The 22,581-nt window shown below is 45.0% G+C and overlaps 1 long non-coding RNA gene across 1 annotated transcript in view; it reads right to left on the minus strand.

Annotated features, from left to right (window-relative positions):
• LOC126917957 (uncharacterized) overlaps nt 1-16,984 on the minus strand; it is a 53,520-nt gene extending 36,536 nt beyond the window's left edge. The window contains exon 1 of the long non-coding RNA XR_007711144.1: nt 14,493-16,984. This is a non-coding gene — a long non-coding RNA (uncharacterized LOC126917957). The remainder of the gene's footprint in view (nt 1-14,492) is intronic.
• Between the last annotated feature and the right edge of the window lie 5,597 nt (nt 16,985-22,581).

The following is a 22,581-nucleotide window of genomic DNA, read 5'->3' on the forward strand; positions in this document are numbered from 1 at the left end:
CGCGATCCCACGGCCCACCCGTTCGACCGCCTTTGAAAATCGGCCACCAATACCACACGAGGAAAATTTATGTTTCCGTACGCGTGGACTTGTTCGCAAGGTGATCGGATAGTAGGCGACGATGAGTCGCGAGAACAGCGGAGGGTCGTGCACGATTAATTTACAGATTGCGTAATCTGTTGGGCTCCAATGTTAATGAGTAGCACGACATCACTGTGTTGTTGAAACGGTAATGCTGCGCATTTTTACTTTAATCCACGTAGAAAAGTATCGAAGTAAAATAATCCCAAAATGGTTACTTCACGAGATATTTTAATTCTCCGGCCGCCGGCGATTTTCATATTTTTCTGTACAAAATCTCGAATGATTTTCATATTCTTCTGTAAAAAATCACGAACGATATTCGTATTTTCTGTACAAAATTGTGGACAAAGTTTATATCCCGCATAGATTTATTATAAGAAGACTTTTAATGAGATATAAAACGTAAGTATACTTATTAACAGAATAAGTAGCGGTGATTTCGACGTTGCCCGCGGTTGGAGAGTTAAACAAATATCTTTATTGTAGAAGATGTTGAAACACTCATCCGTTACATTCTATCCGTTATATTTCATATAATACTTTTTAAATACAATAAACGAACAAACAACAGATTTAACGTAGATACAACTGAGAAAGTAATTCCAACTTTTTACACAACGTACGTACACAATTGTCACACATCTGGTGACAAGCGATATTTCGTCTTTACATATGCATTACCTGCTGCCTGTTCGGCAACGGTGCGAAAACGCGCGAGAAAGAATCGCTCGTCTGCATCGAGCCTTACAGGTGTTTACACGGTCGAGCCAACTTTATTTGTCCGTGGAAATCGGCCGACCTTTAACACCACGCTCTCACACGATTGAATAGAGCTGTGATATTCGTCTCTTTAACGCGAAGGAGCGAGATGGAACGAGGTAACAGGTTGCCTGTGTTCACACATAAGTAGACACTGGCAGCTGGGTGTGTGTAAAGGTGTGACGGGGAGAAAGCAAGAGGGAATGGATCCCCGTGTCCCATGACCGATCGAATTTTACGTTAATTAGTTAAGCATCGTTAAGCTGCACGCGAGGGCGTCCGGGTGTCGCGAGTAACGAAGGAGCTGGTATAATGGAAATTCTCTATGCGTGTGGAATGAATCGTATTTCTATATTGGCTATTGAAGAGTATTCGTGAAACGTCCTTTTGGCTTTGGTTGAAAAGATTATTTATTAGTTAGGACTGCGTTAACTGAGCATTGATATTCCTACCAGTTTTTGAAAATAACTGTATGGTACGAGTCTCTGATGTTACATACGCGTCAATTCGTAAGCCTTATAGTACTTTTGTTTTATTATACGAGATATACTGCACCAACTTCATGAATTGAAATATAGAGAAAAATGACGATCATTGATATTGTTTTTAAAGAATCTTTCTTCTATAACATATTGTATATTGATTATATACCCGAGCAATGAAATTGAGAACTGCATAAAAAGTGGAGACGAAAAGAAATTGGTCCAGAGAACAGAACAATCTGCTCATTTATACCTAATATACCGTACAGCGAACCAGAAACACTAAAGTCGCTCCCCTATGATTAATTCTCAATCACCCAGTTTCCTACACGTTCTTAGAATTTGGACCGATTTTTTCCACACCCTGTACGAAGAAACCACTAACCAAAACATCGAAGCAGACCTAGAAGAGGCACGGTCCTCCAATTAGTCCCTGCGCAACCTGTATTCCTCTACATTTCAATTGGCCGACGATCATCGAAATGATTTGGCAAAAGGTAAAAAGCGTGAGCACAAGTCCTCCATCGGGAGAAAGAGAGCAAACTGTCTGAAAATCGTCGCATTCTCGGATCGGTAGTCGAGTCGCAACAAGAACGAAAGGACGCCTGTCAAGGAACGGTACAGGCGAGGGATCGTTGGAAAAGATCGACCCGGGGAGATGTCTTGAAGCCTTCGGTAGCTGGTCGGTATCCGGTCGGTGTCGAAGCGGCTGACCAGCTTAAAAAGTGGACCAATTTTCAGTAATTTGTACGCGTTGGAGCCGCGAACGCGCACGTATCCGTTCGTGCTGGCAGCAAGATCGTGGTCTCCTCTTTCGATCCATTCGCGAATACCGTATACTCTCAGCGGAAGACGGTAGCGCACGTACGTACGTGCATGTATGTAGGTACATACGTCCATCTGGAAAGAAGGTGTAAAAGGCAAGATGAAGGACAACGCTGGAGAAGGGGCAGGATGACAGGAGAGTGGGACGGAGAATGGAGTTCCCCAAGAAGGGTGGCTACCAGAAGGATATTTTCGAGGGAAGAGGAAGCCTTCCACGGTGTTCACGAGTTCGGTCGATAGTCTTTTGTTCTGTCAAACGTCGAAACGTGGACCGCGCCCGGTCCCTCCGGCGAGGGAGAACGAAACAGGAGAGGCGGGGAGCCGAGGTAAGGTAGAACAGAAGCCTCTCTTCCCCTGACTTCTTCCCTTGGTTTCCCTTCTCTGTTAGTCGTAGCTGGCTCTTTCACCCGAAGGACAAGGAGAACGTAGCGGAGGAGACAACGAGAGAGGGCCTCGAGAAGCGGAGTTTTTATTGGGGCGGCTGCTCTTGCAGCTAGGGTCCGGCAATCGTCTCTTGCCAACTCGATATATACACGACTGTCTCTTCTCTGTGGCGGGTAGAGAAGTTCGCGAACGTGTGGTGTATAAGTAGTACTTATACATACACAGGAACGTTTCACAACTACACACAGGGATGGATTACATTGGCTGGGCGCAAGAGAGGAGGCCGCGACTCGTTTTCTGACTGCAAGAAGGGCAGCCAGAGAGCCAGCTGCTACCGCCAGCATCTACCGCCATTGCATTGGATGTTACGCTTCCGCCGATAGCCGAGGGGACCCGTCGTCCACCTCGCGTCCTCTCCTCGCTCTCTGTATATCTCTCTGTGTTTCTTCTCTTTCGTTCTTTGCCCGTTCTTCTCCGTGTCCGCGAGTCGCGATAAGCTCCGCTGCCGATTCGATTGCCTTGCCTCCGCTTCGCCGCGCCTCGCTTCGCCGGAAGCTGCCCGGGACACAGCAGATGGCTGCCGACAGGGTGACAGAGGCACGCGTTACCAGTGTATATTGGCCCCGCAAGAAAACCAGTATTCCGGACTGTTCTTCGTTCGCCGATGTCGAGAGATGGACCTACCTGCTGCGGGAGCTTAACCTCCCCCTCCTTGAGTTTCAGCCGTTCCATCCGTTTTATTCTTTCCTCCCCTTCTTCCTCCCCCCATTCTATCGTGGAAATGATAAAAACCAAACAGAGGGACGGAGGCCACTGTGCAAGGCCTCCTTTGATACCGTCGCGCGACGCGTTCCCCACGTGGTCGTATGAGAAATTGCGTTTTAATTAGGAGGAACGAATTACAAAGGGGAAAGAGAAGGAACGCCCGTTGTTGACCAGGTAATTACGGAGAATCATACAAAACGTGACCGACGTTGAGCTTTCACCAGAAGGGCAAAAACATTCCAGGAGGAAGGATGGCGGAACACCTGCTGACGAAACGTTACGACCGTCTCGCCGAAGGATAGATCGTCGATAAGATCTGTAATACAAAATATACAAGACAGGAAGCATCATCCTTGTTGCACCCATGTCCTAGCTAACCATAGAGCATGCGTTGAATCGGAATGAGCCAACGAAACTCGTTCGGTTGTTTCAGCTTGCCGGTGTATGTCATGTATACGATACATAGAAAACTCGCAACTTTGTTTTAAGTGTATCGTCAAATGTCGAAGACTCACATATATTTATACATCGAGTCAAAGCTACCATAGCAAATCTTAGGAAGACACGGGTAAAGGTAGGAGAAAGAATCTCAGATGATCGGAGTAGAGCATTTCCATAGATTCAGAGAATCGGGAGGGTGGTTGCGTAAGTTGCAGCAAATGAGTATCTCCAAAGTTGGCAGAAGCCGGTCGATTCTATGGGAAACTGACGTTCGAGTCTCCCGATATATTTCACGGTTGGCTACGATGTCAGGCTGCGAGTTTATGATAATGATAGCGAATCGCAAGCTCTGTTGGCGCTATTTTCAGGTGAAACCAGGAGTAGTAGACGAGCCAACGAAAACGACATGGGACGAAGAGAGGAGATGAGAGAGGAGAGAACAGAGAACGGTAGGTCGGTTGTTCCCTTTTCTCCGTTGCGGTGAAGAGGAGCCGATGGGATGGCCGGAGCAACAGCAGATGCTGTTGCATATGGAGAACAGAAAAGGAACGAAAGATGGCCGCGGGTACCCCAGCATTGTCTACCAAAGACTCCGTTGTAAATAATGTCTCTCCATGGCGGCGAACCAGAAGGTTGGAGAGTTGGCAAACTATACAGCCTGGTTGGGCCCTGGCTCTCTTCCTCTATCTTCTTCTTCCACCTCCATCCCCCGCCCACCCTACCCTCCCTCGTTCCTCCCCCTTTCTCCCGGTTTCGGCTTCTTTTTCTCTCTTTCCAGAACCTGTCGCGCATAAACTGATTCGGTCCCGATGTCCCCTCGCACGGGACTCCCATTGGCCACCGCAGTCACGCCGTTTGCTTTGTTTCCTTTGTCGTCTCTGTCCCGATCCCCCTCGCCGTCCACGGCCGCCACTGTTTTCGACCACCCTCTCCATCAGTACGTCGTCGAATATTTCGCAAAAGTTACTGGGCCATCGCCAGGGCGAACCATGGTTTATCAGCCACGTAAATCGTGTGGCCAACACGCGATTGCACACGAGGGTGGACCACGAGACGATGAGTAACTTTTCTCTTCCCCCGAGTAACGAGTCATTCGTACGCTCTGTCGTCATTCCGATTTGCTTCGAGTCTCTGCTGGGCTTTCCAGCTTTTCAGCTTTTGAAGTGTTCCTCGTCATTGCCCGACTGTGAGCCAACCCCTCTTTTACCAGCTGAATCGCGACCACGATTTTTGTTAAACGTGATTCGAAAGAAGGATCGGAGAAACAACGTGGAACTGGACGTTATGTACGACATATAGGAGATGTATGAAGTATAGAGTATTAAGGGAGGAAAGAAGGTTGAATGTCACGTCAATGTTTTGTTTCGCTCAAGAATTGTTCCTGCCTCTTACTTTAAGATATTTTCAATAACTATTTAAGCGAACATTAGATATTTCTTTAAGTAAAGAGAAGAAGGTACAGTTTTTCGTAATAATAATAAATAATATTAATAATAATAATAAATATGATGGACCGATATCCCTAGTCTTGACCCCTTGTTCAATGGAGATATTTCCTGCTGTGTGCACAAAGTACTGGAATAGTCCATATCATTTATATGTAAAAATATCCGATCTGAAATACAGATACAAAATTCAAAGCTAATAACGAACTTCGTTACAAAATGTATTTCCACCGAATTGAAACTATAATATCCAATTCGATATTGCAAGACTAGGGCTACAAACCTTGATGCTACAAACTACCCTTAAACCTTACCAGTCACGAAAACATTCTAATCCATAATATTGATTACTCCGTGAACCAACCCTAATATTAAAATCGCTAATTGCAATACGAAGAATATTTGCAGCTTTCTCCTCTATTAGAAACTTGAAGAAAAGAGTCGCCAGTTCGAGGAAACAAGATGGCCGGCGAGTTTCCAAAAACGCGATACACTTGGATTCACCCTGTACATGTGCACATAAGTCGGTATCGGGACGATCGGAGGGGGCGAGGTGGAGGAAGCGGCGGTATAAGAGGTGGAGGGAGGAAGGGGAGAAGGGGTTGGTTGGTGCAGCACAGTGCGAGTTCACGTTTCGCGGTCTTTTTTCTCGGATTATCCAAGCGGCGCATCGCTTATTCGTGTATCGACCTTTTTCGCCTTTTTGCCCTTTTTCTCCTGGGGGTGCAGGGAGGATTCTTTGTTTGCGACGGTTTCTCCAGGAAGAAGCGGAGAGCCGAGGGAGAAGATAGTGGCCATTGTGGCACGATCCGGACAAAGGTCGCTATAGCGACGGAATTCAAAGGAGCTGAAGAATGGCGGCCGATGCAAATTGAAGGTTTTTTCTCGTACGTGGCTACCGTGCCCACGGACTTTTCACGGATAATAGATACAGCATCTAACGAAATTAGATTACATGTCGATGAAAACGTTAACCAAATCCTTGTAATAACATCTCTCTGATATCTCATTTATCCTTTTCTTCTTCAATACTGTATAACTGTCATTGCTTGTGAGAAAAGAAATTCTAGTCGATCATAGTTTTTAGTTTTTCGTTTCATCTAAATAATAGTAGGGACTGTTACTATTATAAATAAATTACTTCGTACCAGTATGGTATATAATGGTGTAATAACGCGGCAAAATAATATCTCATACAACTAGATAGAGATTTAGAAACTATAGGTACATACGATGGCGAGCGTATAAGTAGAGGAAATGCTTACTCGTACATTCAACTAATTATATTATTTTCATTTTCTTCATAATATAGGACTTAAAAGTACATTTCATTGAAGCATCGTACAGAAAAGCTTTCAAATTTCTATTACGCGCAATAATTATAAATTATATTATGTCGAATTTGCCATAAAAACTTTTTCTATTTATACGCATGTTCGCCGCTGTAAGTACGTAATTTCACGTGTTGTCAGAATGTAATTAATTGGAAAAAGAAAGCTTCATAAAGCGAATAACTTCCTCTTCATCGAACTCCTAATTCGTTTTGTTAACCCATCACCATCTTCAGCGTTTAATACGCATCCCTCCATCTCAACAAGAGATCCGATAGAAGCTCCATCAAAGCGACACGATCATCTACTTCATCCAGGGCAGAGATCTTCGACTCGTCAAACGCACACCTACAAAATTAATCATTCGATCGATGAAGTAAGAAGGAGCAAGAGCCATCGATGGAGAGAACCGAGTATGCGAGCAAAGTCCCGCCTTCGCTGGCTGGTTATCAAGATCATTGATCCCGCACAAGGAGCGAAGCGCAGCTTTTTTGCAGATGGGTGCAGAGGTCGAAAAAACGATCGGCAAAAGGATTTTTCCAAGAAGTAGGTGCATTTTTTTCTTATCGGGGACCATGGCACGCCGGCGAGAAATTTCGTGAATGGAATCTCGTCCTAGGAGGCACCATTTATTCCGGCAGTTAATTCACTATCGTGCCCTGTCGAACGCTCCCTGACAGTGGTCGAGAGATTTACTTCTGATCGGTTGATAACCCGCCAGTGGCCATGTCCGCTGTGTCTACAGTGTGTTTTTCAAGCAAACTTGTATCTGGACTCGAAGCTCGCCGGCCACGAGTGTGCCTCTAGGCCACTTGTGCGTCTCTCTCTGTCTCTCTGTCTCTCTTCTATTTTCTTTCCCTCTCCCCCATGCTTCCAGACGAGCTTGATAAATCTTTCTCATTTTTTAATCGGCCGTTTATTGCCGCGAGAAACGCGAAATAAATCACGGGGGTGTCATTAAACTATACGGCTACGTGACGCCGGATATCTTCCAGCTCATTCTCTGGCCGCCGCTCGAAAATCAGATATCCTCCGCCGATAGAATTCCTGTCCTGCACAACGCGAAACTCCTACTCTCTTTTCCTTCTTTTCTTTTTTTCGGAGCAGACCGCTTGGAACCGATCGAGAACGTGAAAAGAAATCACGTCACGAAATATGCCACGAGAACATGAATGGCTCTTTCAAAAGAGATTCAGAGCAAAGTTCGCGTGCATGGCGAACTTTCATTCATGCCGCTTTACGCTTCCTCGATGATCGGTTTGATCGAAATACGCATCGATGTCCAAAAGCTTCTCGAATATCGTGGAGGTTTTGTTGCAGTTCATTTTGTTAAGCTTGTCTTTTCAGATAAACCCTGTATTTATTAGCGTGATTTTACTGCGTTTATACATGCACCTCTAAATATGTATTAATAATGTGCTACAGAAGCAGGTGTGTGCATAACGTACTTTATATAATAAAATTGACAACTTAAATGACATTTATAGATAACAATCTTCTCCTATTTTTCTTAAACTTCAAAAATTGTTTGGCGATAAAAAAAATACGATTTAGTCGAAAATAATTCAACGAACGCAGAGAGGTTGAAAAAAAATTACGTTGATCTGTATATCAAAAATATCTTTAGCTCCAATAGTATCCTATCAACATAATGAAACAATATTCTGAAGAATAATACAGCGATAGCTTGTCGCAGACATTTTAACCAGTTGTTGTTGAAACGAGCCATGTATGGCGGTAGGCCATCAACGAGCAGCTAGCTATTCATCGCTAATTTCATCTCGCCTTCATCGGCTCCTTTCGTGGCACGGTCGAAATTCGTTCAAAATTCGATGCTTCGAGCTCAGGTTGGGCCTTTTTAACGCGCTATAACTCAATCAACCGATGAGCTATGGGCTACGCCCACGTATCGGCTCTCTTTTCCAACGACTTTCGAACTTTCCACGAAGGACGTGTCGGGCCTGGATCATTGAACCCCAGAAACAGGTCGTAAACGAGACCGAACAGAGTCGAACGTCGATTAACATTCAAATTGCTTGCGCTGGTCGCGGTTTGGGACAAAGTGGCGCGTCCCGTTCCAATCTTAATCGTTTTCGATTATTCCATCCTTTTTCTGATAATACGGAATAACGCTGGCTGGTCCGGAGGTCGGTGAATGCTGAGGAATTAATTTCGTTCGCAGGAGGATTCTATTACGCGCGGAGAACCAACTTGGAAGCCGACACACAGCTCGAGGAAGTAATTTATTGGCCGTGGATACCGTTCACTTCTGATTCGGGTTCAGTCTCTTAGATACGGGATATTAGATACCAAGCTTAATTTAGTGGGGCTATGGGAAATCGAAGAAAAATTATTCTTTCACGGGTATGCGTGCGTATTTGTAATTTCTTTCTAATTTTGTTATCACTAAAAAAAGAATTTTGATGTCTTCCATTAAATCATCGATAAATATTACGAGAGAAAATTTATCTCCCGAGCTTGGAGGTACCCTTGGTAGAATACTACGAGGTGCCACTATTATTATCGAAACGAATTAAAGTTTCAAAATATAGTTCCAGAATACATCACTTTGAAATAATTGAGATTAAAAATGTCTTTCAGATTGCTTTGATTCTTATATTTTACGGATTACTAAAAAGAAAATAAAATCACACATCTCCAATTTGTTTCTAATTAATTAACACTTAATTTATCGTTTATCTTTTCGGCTTGTTCACTTTCCCAGTTTATTCACTTGCATTTTTAGTCCGGGCTTTTAGTATTTTGTTTGATTTTCTTTCTGTTTACATTTTTAGTTTGTCAATTCAATTCGTCTTCTACAAAAGAAAGTCAACACGACAATTATTACCTAGTTTGTCATTTACCTTTCCGTCTGTTTATTTACACTTCAACCTTTTCCATTTCCATTTCCATTCTGTTTGTTTATCGCTCTACTTTACCCTTCTACATCCATACATTTATTTACATTCTCGTCCTCGTTATTTTCAATCCCACTTACCATCAGCGACTGTTCAACGAGGTTTTACATAATTAAAGAAATTATTCAAAATTCTAATCCCGCCACAAACCCGCAAAATACTTCGAACCCTGTCAAACATCGAGTTTCGACTCATCGATCAAAGAAAGAACTATAAAAAGTGCTACGACCATCAGACCTGCTCGAGCGAACCTTTCGATTCGATCGTGCACGGAGCTCGCAAGAACGGCGAAAAAGAGGTAAAAGAGCCTGGTGGAGGAAGGGCGCGTAAAAAGATCACGCGGTCTAATCGGCCGTGGGAAGCGAGACGGAGAAGGCTGTGTGTACGCGCGCTCGCGCGTCGCTCGTCGACGAGAGAGACAGGGGACGGGGTCGCCGATGGAGACTCTGTCGACTTTTTCCATCGGCGCCGAGAGGTTTCGCGCGAGGTCACAGAGTTTACGCCGTGGTCCGTGATATATACCCGTCGCTCGGGCTACGAGGCGGAGGGGGTGGCAACGTCGGAGCCCGAAGAAGGGCAAAAAGGGCGTGCAGTCCAGCTCGCGCGCGGGCGTAGGTTTGTTTTAACAAGGCATTTAAAGCGTACTCGGTAAACATTCGACGAGAAATATTGGTTGTTTATGGCGCGGTGATTTATCACCTCGCGCGCCTCCGCCAGGCCCGCTAGCGAAACGGCCGGGTCGGACACGAACGGAGAAAGATGGTGGAGAGAACAGTGACGAGAGGAGAAGGAAGGATGGTAAAGAAGAAAAGGAAACGAGAAGAGGGGTAATGGGATGGGTCCGGTGGAAATAAGTTCAGCTATGGTTCATCTGGCCCGCGCGCGCGCGGAGGAGAGCGAGGGCAGGCCCTTGGGGCAACAGCGGAGCGGAGGATACGTCGGGTTTTAGCGCCGCTTAGAAGGACGAAGCCAGGCCCCCGTCGGTGATGGCGCATTTACTTCGCGATAACCGCGAATAAATTCCACCATGGGTGTAATTATTGCGCCGGGATTAGCCGAGGTACCTTGCCCCGCGACCACTTATCCGTAGCTCGTTCCTCAGTGAGGAGTAAGTAATGTCTCGTCAGCGTTCAAGACCGTTGTTCCTTCGGGATAAGGTTCTGCGATCTGGCCGACGAAGCCTACCCGCTCGAGCTTGAATTATCGACGTTTTTTAATTGGACCCGTTGCGTGGGCGATGGAGAGAAATTGGCTCGCTCGTTCTCCGTCGACGTATTACGCGGGCCCTTTCACTTTTCCCGTGCGTTCACGCGCGAGCGTCCACGCGACCCGCATGCGAAATTATTGCAGATAATTCGAGGCGTATAAGAGAGGATTTCGTGGGTGTGAATGGGTATATAACGAATCTGACAGGCGTCCAGATAGCGTGGTGACAGGAACGTGTGTAATAAACCTATGATTTACTATCGTGGTCGATACTAGTATAGTATAATATTTATACTTATAGTAGGTTCGAAATTTGTATTCTAAGCACGACGCTGGTCTTTTTCTTCGTTTCACATTTTTAGCGTCCTACTTTCCGTGAAGTTTCGTTTCGTTCGATCACGGCAAAATTTTGAAACGAAGGGAAACGTAAGAATAATACAGTGGCCGCGTCGTTGAAACGCAGCCAATCGCGAATATGTAGAATCTCGTGGTGTAAGGATGCTGCGCGTCGTATAAACAGGCTGGATAATGATGCGGTTCTATATAGCCCTCCTTGACGAACGTCGACAAGCATGCTTCTTCGTGTATACGTATATTTATATGTAATCGGGCCTGGCCTCGATAATCCATTGCCTTTCCGCCGCTGATTGGCTCTTTACCATTGAATTGCAAGGGACGCCTGTATTCCAGGTCCTTGCCGTGCTGCGTGCATTTCGCTTGTCACCGAATTCGCTGTGTCTCGAGTAGAAAGAAGAAAAGTGGAGGACCTCCAACTATCTAGATTACTTCAATGAAACTTTAATCACGAATATTTAAAAATCCAATAGTTGAAGAATTTCGGAGAAACAGTCCACATTTACTAACTTAATATCTTCATAAACAGAACGATGAAATTTACTAATGTGCAAAGCACGAAGTCCCTTTCTTAATCGAAGAGTTAAATTAAGACTTTGGATTAAGAAATATGAACATTTTTACAATTCGATGAAGAATCTATAGCAACGTAGTTGTAGCAGTAGATAAAATGTATCTGTTGGCGAATTTCTTTGAAAAAGGGACAAAAAAGTTAGAATTCCGTAGGAATTCAACATCCACGCGAAAGTTCTCGAAAATTGAATTATAAAATTCCTCCCGCATACCCGTTCCACAATCGCGGCTATTAAAACGAATCTCCAAACGAGATCCGATAAAATCTATGGCACACATCCGCAGGGGACGCGTTCATTTCGAAGCACATTAATAGATCGACCACCTTTCTGCGGTCAGCTGTCGTTGCTTCCTATATTTCTGACTAGAAGATCCGCCCGTAAATCTTTCTAGTCCTCTCATTAACCGAAAACACCGAGCATTACTCGTGGCAAGGAACGTCCCTATTCGCGCCACCAAATTAGGGTCTTCGTTGGATCCGTGGAATCGTCGCTGAAATATTACAAAACGATCCTGGGGCCATAGTTGCCCTTTTCCACGAAGGGATACGAGGAAGCGCAGAAGAGGAGGACACAGAGAAGTACGGTCGAGAAAAAAAATTCAAGGAGCTATTAAGAGGGAATCCCTCATAGCGCCGCTACCGTGGAAGATGATAATCTCGGTCGGCTACCGTAACCCGGACCGGACCCTCTGGCCCCGATGACGGGGTCCCGTGGTCGATAGATTTTACCTCATAGTCGCTGAAATTTCGCCGTAGGAGGTCCGCCAGCTTGACACTATTAAAACGATAGCCAAAGACAATGGCCGTTTCTGCCAGGAATCGCCGTGATCGTGGCCAAGAGTCCACGAATAGAGGGAGTGAACAAGGGGCCGCAGGATGTTTTCGAAATGAGGCGAACTCCTTTACCAGGGGCATTCTTAATCTTCATTAGTTCGTTTAGAATTTGCATACCAGAGACTCTCGCTCGTTTATCTGATCGTAGCCAGCGACAACAGTTGAAGGACCCGTGAGCTTCCTCCGTTGTCCTTGCCCCGTGTCGCGTATTTTTGCCCTGGCACGAGGTGTCCTTCGACGTTCTTCGTGTCAGCGGAAGGAACTGGCGGCTCTCGTTTACTAATCGTGTGAATACCTTTGATGGTTTACGTGGTGGAAGGAATAGGAAATATTATATATAATTTTTCATAGAAGAAGGTTAGGTTAAGTAGTGGTTCTGGGGATGTTTAAAATTGGAACTCTAGAATTTGAAATTCTTCCAATCGAACGTTTGAATATCTAAAAATTACAGATACTGTGATTAGTATGTCTTTCATCGTCAAAATCGGATATTTAAATATTTCTAATTCAAAGAAGAGACTCAGACATATTTGATATTAAATAGAAATACCAAAATTCGAAATTTAACTGAGCATTCGATAATTTAAAAATGTCGCGTATCGCTATTGGCATGTCTCTTACCAATTATAAATGTATATATATAAATCAGAATATTTCTTTAAATATTCTCCACTTAAACCGATACATTTAATCTTATAAATAACAGAAGATTAACCTATTCATGTGACTTCTCGAAGAGAAAAATTCTGCTTACCAAAAGGGAAATCTCCAACACTGGAGCACAACTTGAAAGTTTCTTAACTAAAAATACCTAAAACTTACAGATATCGTAACTAATGTATTTTCTATCGATCAAATCAAATTCCTAAATGCTACTAATCAAAGTCAGTCGTCTGAATCTAAGAAAATAAAGGAAAATTCGTCAATTCCGTTAATTCCGAAGCGTACAAGGCCCGATCCTGTCGAACGTCCGCGCACGTGAAATCATTCTTTTAATCCATCAGAGAGCGACGTTCCCTCGGTGAAAGTTCTGCATACAGCACGGTCCCCGGTTATTAGGCCCACCCAATCAGTGCTTAATCGTGACCTAACCTCCAGCGCGGACCGCTTTGGGAAGCGCACCGAGCGAAGGGGGCCAAGAAGGTCAAGCTTAGCCCTGAGACGCTGAACCTCACCTTATCGCGCTCCCTCGTCCGGGTGGCCTACTCGGCCTTAATTGCGGGCCCATATCACGATCCAATATGGCCGCCCACCGCGAGTATTAGACCCTATGGCGAACGTCAATGTCCGCTTTATGTAAGAAATACGGTATATCGTGCATCGGCCGCACGCGCACTTCATCAAGGACAGCCAGCGCAACCAACGACGGACACAGAAATTATAGTTCTCCCTCGGCTGTCTCGGCTCGAACCGGTACACGTCTCGGAAAGTGGTCTAGAAACGTCTAGAAACGTCTTCGGTGTGCTTTTATACGAGAAAATGGAACGTACTGTGAGAATTTGAGCGTTGATGACGATCGAGAATCGAGGCTATATTTATGCTGGAATATCGATAACGAAGAAGAAACGATTCACGATAACCCATGAAAGGTACAATACGATTGAGAAGAAGAGCGTGTGAACTGTGGAAGAATTGAAAGAATCACTTGAGATTCAATGAGAGAATTCAGAATTATTTGAAGAGCTATTGTCATCGTATTACTATTGAATATAATAGTAATTATTATTTTACTTTATATTTAATCAGTAAAATCTTGCCTGCAATCCAGCATTTCTACAGTACAGAGGCAGAGGACCCTTTCGTACACAATCACCACGTCGCGCAATCAATTTCAAGAGCTTGTCCTCGGCTCGAAATTTACTTCGAAGACACAAATCACTCGAGGTTGTAGCCACGGTCTGGCGTTAATTTATCGGTGTTCTATACGATAGAAGATAGAAGTAATCTCGGAAGCGCGAGAAAAAACGCGACGGGGTTCAATGGGAACAGCAATTCCATTTGCAGTACATCATTCTCGGCTACCCACGATATAATGTAATCTACGCGAAGAGAAGATCGTATTCGAGATAAACGGTGAGCTCGATCCTTACCTCGGTCTCGGTTTCCGGGCAAAAATTCAATGACAACGATTCACGGCTTGTCCGGTCTCTGTTCATTCATTTTTCATATTCACCAATTCCCTCAAGGACATCTCCTGGTTGGAAAATCGACATCCACAGACTTTGCTGTTCATTTATCATAAAACGTAACTCTTCTCTCCCTTCCGTCGCGCGTTCCCGGTAACACGCCTTTGAAAAATGATTCTTATCTGTTCGGTTTGTGGCCCCTCCGCAGTGCACATGGCTGTTCATTTTACCATTCGTTCTCTATCGACGATCAGGTAGCCGCGAGTGTCTCAATCTGCCTCTCTCTGATCTCCAAGAGAGGAGATCCCTCTCCCTGAAAGAGGAACAAAGAAGTATCCGAGCGCACGACGCCGATCGAAGCCATGGCGTACGCGTGACCCGTCACTTTTCCAGATCGGTAACGCCGATTTCTGACCAACACAAAGTTTCCACTTGTACGTTTCCTTTTCTTTCGTTCAGGTAGCCAACCATTAGTCTCGCATATTCTCGATGGCATGCCGATCTGGCATAACCGTTTCCCTCCGAGGGACGATATAACCGATGCCTCGTGAAAGCAATCCGCGTCTGTCAGCGTTCGACGTTCTTATCGGTGACGTGATTAATTATTTTCACGGTGGAACCGATGCTACTTGCTGACGTTCCCTTTTCCTGTTCGCTTCATCATCTACGGGACGTCCGGCTAGCCGAGCCTTCGATTTTCGTTCAGTCTGTTCAGAGTTAGCACGTTCGTAATCTTCGTCGATGATCGTTGATTCCTTCTGATCACGGTTGCGTACAACCATCGCCTGTTCGATTCACCTTCATCGCTTTCGCGATTTGATCTCTTTCGATCTTCACGCGTACTCGATTCGTCGTGTCGAGTAACGAGATACAGTGACTTCCGTGGAATATGTTACGTATACGCTACGTTTCCCAACGTGGACGAGCGGAGTTCTCGCTCAAGATTGTAATATAAGTACATTGATGAGCGCAACATCTTGTTGCAATCGGGACACCGTAACGATCGAATGGTGTAGCGTGAAGCGATAATTACACGTAGTTGCACGCCGATCAGCCAGCGGAATAAATCGAAGGCAGACGAGTATCCTTTGAAAAGTTAATTCGTGGGATTATCTAAGAGTATGAGAGTTAAATCGCGTTGAACGATGTCCAGAATAACGAGTTAGTGCGTCCTGTGACATAATCGTTATCGGTCCTCTTTCTGAACGGACGTACGCAGGAGTTATTGGTCGAGTCAACAGGACGACCAACCAATAGTGACAGGCGTCACAGCAGTATCATCGTTTCACGCGACGGTTGGTAACAGATATTTCCTCGTTATTTTCTACATTTCCTTTGGGAATTCTCGTAGTCTGTACGTCCTTGGAACATCGTCTACCATCGATTATCGATTACCATAGCCTTTACCATCGGAGCATCCGTTTCCTGATCATCTTCTCTCCGCTTATGCTCCTTTGACTCTCAGACCTTTCGTGACTGTTCGTTCTCAAGCGTAACCAGTTCGAAATTAGTATTCAAGGGTGCCACCGATGTTTCTCGGTGGAAGTGAAGTGTCCCCTTTTTCGCACGCTATAGCGAACCAACAGACCTCCTTATCAATGTCAGCGAGCCACGTAACACGGCGATCCAAAAGCGTAAGTACAGATACAATCATCGAGTGTCATCGGGATGTTAAAGTGGTTCGGTTGGACGTAATGAGGCCTAAGTGTTCCATCCGCGCGCGCACATAGTCTCGATCACCTGTGCCGTACCAAGTACGATATATTGGCTGCGTAATTTCGATGTAACAAATACCTGGTGTCATCGTTTTTTCCATCGTGTTCCATGATAAGCGGTCATCCTGTGCGAACATCCACCATGACCCGATCGTCACCACTACCACCACCACCACGACTACCACTACTACCACTGCTACCACCACCACCACCACTACCATCAGCGAGCAGCACCGTCGTCGCGTTGAACACGAAGCTCTCCAAGCTTTTCCCTTGACACGCGTGTGTACACCAAGGAATCGGTCACTACGGGAAAAGGTGGACGTGAGACGGGGAAAGGGGGGTGGCCCCGGTGCAGCTGCAATTTCGCGTGCTACACGCATGTCGAATAGCCAAGAGGGGCGATCAAGGCAAACGCACCCTGGAGGACTGGGCGACGAGAACAAACTAGCCTCCAAGCATTGGTGGCCGTTCCGTTCGCTTCTCGGCGGCCTCTCAGAGAGCCGAAGAGAAGTCGCCCGGTTATGGCTACGCCTGCTACGCCAGAAGAGGCGGTTAACGAGTCTAATTAGCGACGAAAACGAAAACGAGTTTGACCCTTTTTTCTCTCTTTCCCTCTCTCCGCCACAGCTTCGCCTTGTCTCTCTTCCTTAAACTCTCCCTACCCCAACCCCTCCTCACTCTACTCTTTGCTCCCTTTCCTTCTTCGTTCACAGACTCCCAAGCTCTCCACTGATTCTTCTCTCTTTCCTTTTCTTACCCTTCCTTCTCTCTTTAACTCTTCCTCTCTTCCTTCCTTTCTTCGACGTTCCACTCTCTTTTACCCTCTGTCTTCTCTCCTCTCTTTCTCTCTCTCTCTCTCCCTTTCTGCCTTCCTTCTACATCCATCTATCCCCCTTTCTCTGCTTTTTCAATCTCTTCACCCTTTTCCACCTTCCTCAGACGACGCGGATGGATCGCGAACCTTACGGAGCCCCGGCGCGGCGGCCCGTGTCGGCTTCCTTTTTTCCTCGAGCAAACGAAATCAGGTCAGTGGGACGCGCGAAGGGAGGTCGAGACTGACAGGAGAGACTTTAATTTGCGTGCTTGCGCTGATTACGCTTAGACCGCTCCGGTCGTCGTGAAATGCGACCTCCGCCGCGGCAAGCGCCATGCTCCGTACAGTGGCACGGAATCAGGTTTTCGACGAGCCTGAGAGATGCGCTCTTGTCGGAACGGCCCCACTTGTTCGTGTCTGTTCTGCGAGCATCCTCGCCACTTCTAATTGCAAGTGCAGGTCTCGGTAATATAAATATGTCTTCTCGTGAGTCAATTGCGTTCGTTTCTAAATCTTCGTCCATTATTTGTCTAAGTATAAGCGCCGAGAAAGTCACGTTTGGACAGTTAATTAAAATTCACCGGAATAATTTTTCAAAGAAGGAAGATAGGGTGATGATAAAACTTGTTGGAAAGTTTGATTTATCAAGGCGTGCGCTTGAACGAGAGGAAAAAGGAAAGTAACGATTGACATCGCGAACGAGGGAAGGAGAAAATAAGGAGAGCGGAAGAAGATGAGAGTGGCCATTAATTAAAAGGAGTATAACGACCTTAAAGATTCGTTTCGTGGGCGGTTTCCTAAGATATTTCGTTTGTCTGGTATGTGGGGACTAAACCAAATTCCTATTTTTCCCCTTTTCTTTCCTTCTTGTTTCTTAGAGAACTTTTAATTCGTCGAAAGAGTTATCGCGCTTGTGCCACGAAAATCGAGCCATGCGTCCGGCTATTCGTTTCTTCCCTGGTGATTCGTAAAACTAGATTGTCCGTGAATGAAATCCCATTCGAAGAAATGTCTCAAAAAAGGAAAGAGAATGATTCCATTCTGTTCGAATAAAAATACTCTTCTTCTCGAACGATGTTTCAAGTTCTTAGAATTACCGACTTAACTTTTACGCTGCGTAATCAATTTCTCCGACTATTTTCCAGAAGCGCTAATTTTATAAGAAAAAGGGGAAATATTTCAATCTTTAACTCTTCTTTTGCATATTTCGCGCTACTGTTGAGGTTATTCGGTGTATAAAGAGAGAAAAACGCGTGGATAAAGTGTAAGGTACAAAATATATATATTTAATTTAATAGAGAAGTGTAATAATAAGTAGGAATACAATTTGAGCTGGTCCAGATCCGCACGCTAGCAGTGTTACCTTATAACTGAAAAACCCGAAGCCAACGTCGCCTGTCTACTGTTTATGGTCTGCCCTCCTGCTATTCTTTTGTCTATATGCTGTCGATGGCTTCAGCGCTTGAGAAAACTAAAAAGACCAGATGTGGAGTTTTCGTAGAAGTGGTGACCACTTCAACAGCTACTAATATGAGTTTTTCAACAACTACGCTGTTAAATTACGCTATACATCGGAAAATAAAAAAATCCGACGATGTTTCGTTGTTTCATTATTTTTCAAAATTCGTTTTGCAATCTCTAGAAACCGACGAGTATATAAAGCTTCTGCAACAAGGGCCGAATATTCCATTTTCGACATTTTTAGTTACGTTAGATTCGATTAATTTTTACAAAGCTTCTACAAATAAAATACCATAGAATACCAACTAGAATCTGATAGAATACACATCTGCGATAATGGCAAAAATAGGGATGTCCGGAAGGGTGAAATCTTGTACCAGCGATGTTTCTAGTTACAAAGAGCGTGTCGCGAGAACGTTTCTCGGAACAGATTTGCTTCGATACACCCTCGCCGAGCACAGGCATCGAAGTCGTCTCGTTTTTAAGATAATCGCTGGAAAAGACAAAGTTGAACGCGCGGCATGCCGCGGCGACCGCCGCCGGTTCCTCTAATCGAGATCGTACCACCGTGGGCATTTTTTCGACTACCGCACGGCTTGATTGAGCTTCGGTGAAAAGCATTCAATTTATACGGGAGATATCTTGATCGAAAGGGCGAGCGAAGAATGTACCTTCATTAAGGCGGGTTCGACGAACACGGTTTCGCTTTCGCCTCGAAACGTCCAATAATAACATTTTTTCGTAGCGGCCCTAGACAGGCTGACCGCGAGTCGGAATACCTTTATCGAAAATTTGTTTAACGACGCCGACCCGTTTGAAATAGCGCGGTCGATCAATAAATAGCTTCCACGGTGAACAATACTTCTGACCCCTGATAGCTTCTTAACGTTTCGTCAACCAATTCTCGGACTTGCCATTTTATGTCGTATTTATAAATTAAGTGTTTCGAAAGCCGAATTGATCCGCAACACTTTGTGTAAATCTTTCAATTTTATTACTCAAATACACGATTAATGTTCGATTCTCAAGAAAACAGGAGACGTGCTTCCAATGTCATCCCTTTTCTTTGCTTTCCAATTTCGAAATTGATCAATGAGAAGACTTCGGAGTGGCTTAAATGACGAGGAAGGCACTGAAAATTATTTAGAGAAGCTTTACGAGGTTGCAATGGTTGATCGTGATTAGTGCGACGAAAGAAGAAGTCACGAATTTCCTCAAAGTCTTTCACACAATCATCCCTCAACTACGATACAGTGGCAATACAGTGGCTATAAAATGTATTTGCACATCATTGCATTTATAGTAGCAATTTACGTGTCAATTAATTAGATCCAAGTATATTAAATTCCGTATGATTTAGAAATACCACGACACGATTTGAAAAACTTACTACTAGGAAAATGAAGGGTACAGATCCTAACAAAAAACGAGTTTAATTAAAAGATGAGGGTAAATCATTGTAAAACAATACAATCATCCCTTAACAATCACCCCAACACCCAATCGGGTGTTCCAACGAAAACAAAAGTTGTTTTTAAAGAAACACAGGATTAAATCGTCAACGATTCAAAGAAGGGTGAAATCCAACAAAATTCATCGAATCCAAGTCAAAGACCTTTCCCCACCCCGAGAAGCGAAACCGATACAGTCAGGTGTCCCGCGATCGGTTGGTGAGATCCGCGGAAGCGAGGAACAAAACGTGTGCGTCTGGTTTGCTTGGGTGCTCGAATACGATTCGACCGAATCGACGATCTTCCGGCAGAGTCACGAAGCTGTGGAATACTCGGAGAACTGATGCGGCCGGGGCCGATGCAAAGCGTTTCTCGACTGGCAGCGAGGGGCCTCGCAGAAACATTGTCGGCTCGGAGCTGTCGTCGCTGGAGGAGCGGTCCGTTAGTTCGAGAGGCCGTTGTGTCTGGCTAACAAGTCGACCCTCGTGGCCCCTCGAGGGTGGTCGGCCCCGGGAGGTCTTCCGATCACGCGCCTGGTATCGGCTACTCGGACACGCCCGCGGTCCGTCATCCCATCATCCACGCTCGAACCTGGACACGACATCGCGCGTCGTTGTGCACGAGCAGAGAGGATGATGTCCAGCCGCTGGACCGGAGAGCAGGTACACAGGACCGCGCGCGTCCTCCACCGCGGGAGATAGGATAATGTTCCGCTATTTAGACGATGGGCGCTCACTTCGAAATGCCCGCAGCCACCCATGGAGAGCGCCAGCGAATCCCTTCGGATAGAATGGGCAGCTAGCTGAAGGATCGTTCATACGCACCTGCGACGGTTCAATTACTTCGCAGGTATCGTCGTGATTTATGTTTGAGATCCATCAGTGTCCACTGTTCCCAAGTTCAGGATTGCGATATCGGAGACAAGATGCGGATTTCGGGTAAAACTTGGGAGATCAAGGTCGATCGACGATTTGATGCGAAATGTTGGGAAATTATGAAATCATGATATTCAGTTACGTGTTTTGCATCGCGATATCGGACTGTATATAGGCATAACTAGAATAAGTGGAGAAGTATATTGACGTTAGAAAAGCTTACTCGACGCATGACTGGTAAAAGGTGAGAAAGAGAGATAAGGAGAGGGTCTAGGAGCCACATCGTTGTCGAAGCGCCGACTTTCTCAAAGATTTCGAAAAGCTGACTTCTCCCACGCGTGCTCGAACACCCCGTCGATATTCACCCTTCTGTCGAGAGAACAGAAACGAAAAGAGGCGGACGAAGTAAAGAAGGAAGATGAAAAAAGAAAGGAATAAAGCGACGACGTTTTCCCACGTGACCCGGCGAAACGAAAGAGCCGGTTTTCTCTCTTGTGTCGAGTGGTCCGCCGATCGCGAGTGCTCATTGTTTCACGGTACAATAATGGGCCTGCGTTTCGCTCGCACAGCGAGACCAGGACAAGTGTGCGAAAAGCCGAGAGGGCGCCGTTCCAAGCGAAAGAAAACGAAGGCGTGTGCGCTCGCGCTCGCGGGGAGCCCACGAGAGCGGAGGATCGCCACACAAAGAGTGCGCAAAACACACAAACAGCCGGATTGCAATAATGGATGCGTGTTGTACAAATACGATATCGGTTCGAGGGGGATGCAGGCCTAGCCACGTGACCCTTTCAAAAGGACTCGGAATATAACGAACACCCCCAATGGTGCAACCCCCACAAGGGGCACGCTCCGAGCTCGTGTCCTCTACCAGTTACCAGGGTTAACTTACAAGTCCATCGCTAATACGTGCTGGAATACGATTTTTCTTTTTCCCCGCTTCTTCTTTCATTCCCTGTCCGCAACATCACTTTTTTTTTTACTTCTTTCTTTTCGTGTTGTCGAATCGTCGCTAGTTACCATGATGGGCAATAATTTCGTGTTACGGTGACGTATAGATTTCCGATCGGTTCACACGATTCTTGGTCGCATGATTATGGATATTAATCCGTGAATAGTTCCTGCATCTTTTGGTGCAATGTACATATTTAATGTTAGATAATAAAATCCATTGTATCGAGCGAACTGTCAGAATTTATTCAGAGTGTGTACGTACAGTGTTGTTGTAAAAGTTAATTATTTTATACGGTAAGTGAACGAGATTTTTACGTTCATGTATAGCATACTTGATATATAAATATAGGTATATAAATAATGTAGCTCGTTTTAAAATTGAATAAACGGTAAATTTGTTGATGTATGACGCATGATGTATGAAAAAAGCTCGATAAAATTGATAAAATATATATGTCACGATGAGTATTCTTTCTATAAAAATTATGAAAAAAAAAAAACTATGAATGCTTTCAATAGTACTGCGATGTAAACTAGTAAATGCATCAAGAAGCATCTGAACGTCACTTGGATACTGCCCATAAGAAAATACAAAATTTACATATCAGTGAACATGTTAAAGAATTCACGTGTATACCACTTCAATTTTACTGCATATTTCTCATGAGTCCACAAAAATGCTGTCGCTCAAGCTACCTACACTTATAACTAGACTGTGAATGTGTACGCAAACCCATAGCTTTAAAAACGAAACTAAAAGAATCGAACTTAAACACACCTTCC

The sequence above is a fragment of the Bombus affinis genome, chromosome 6, assembly GCF_024516045.1.
Source record: "Bombus affinis isolate iyBomAffi1 chromosome 6, iyBomAffi1.2, whole genome shotgun sequence".
NCBI classification, from domain to species: Eukaryota; Metazoa; Arthropoda; class Insecta; order Hymenoptera; family Apidae; genus Bombus; species Bombus affinis.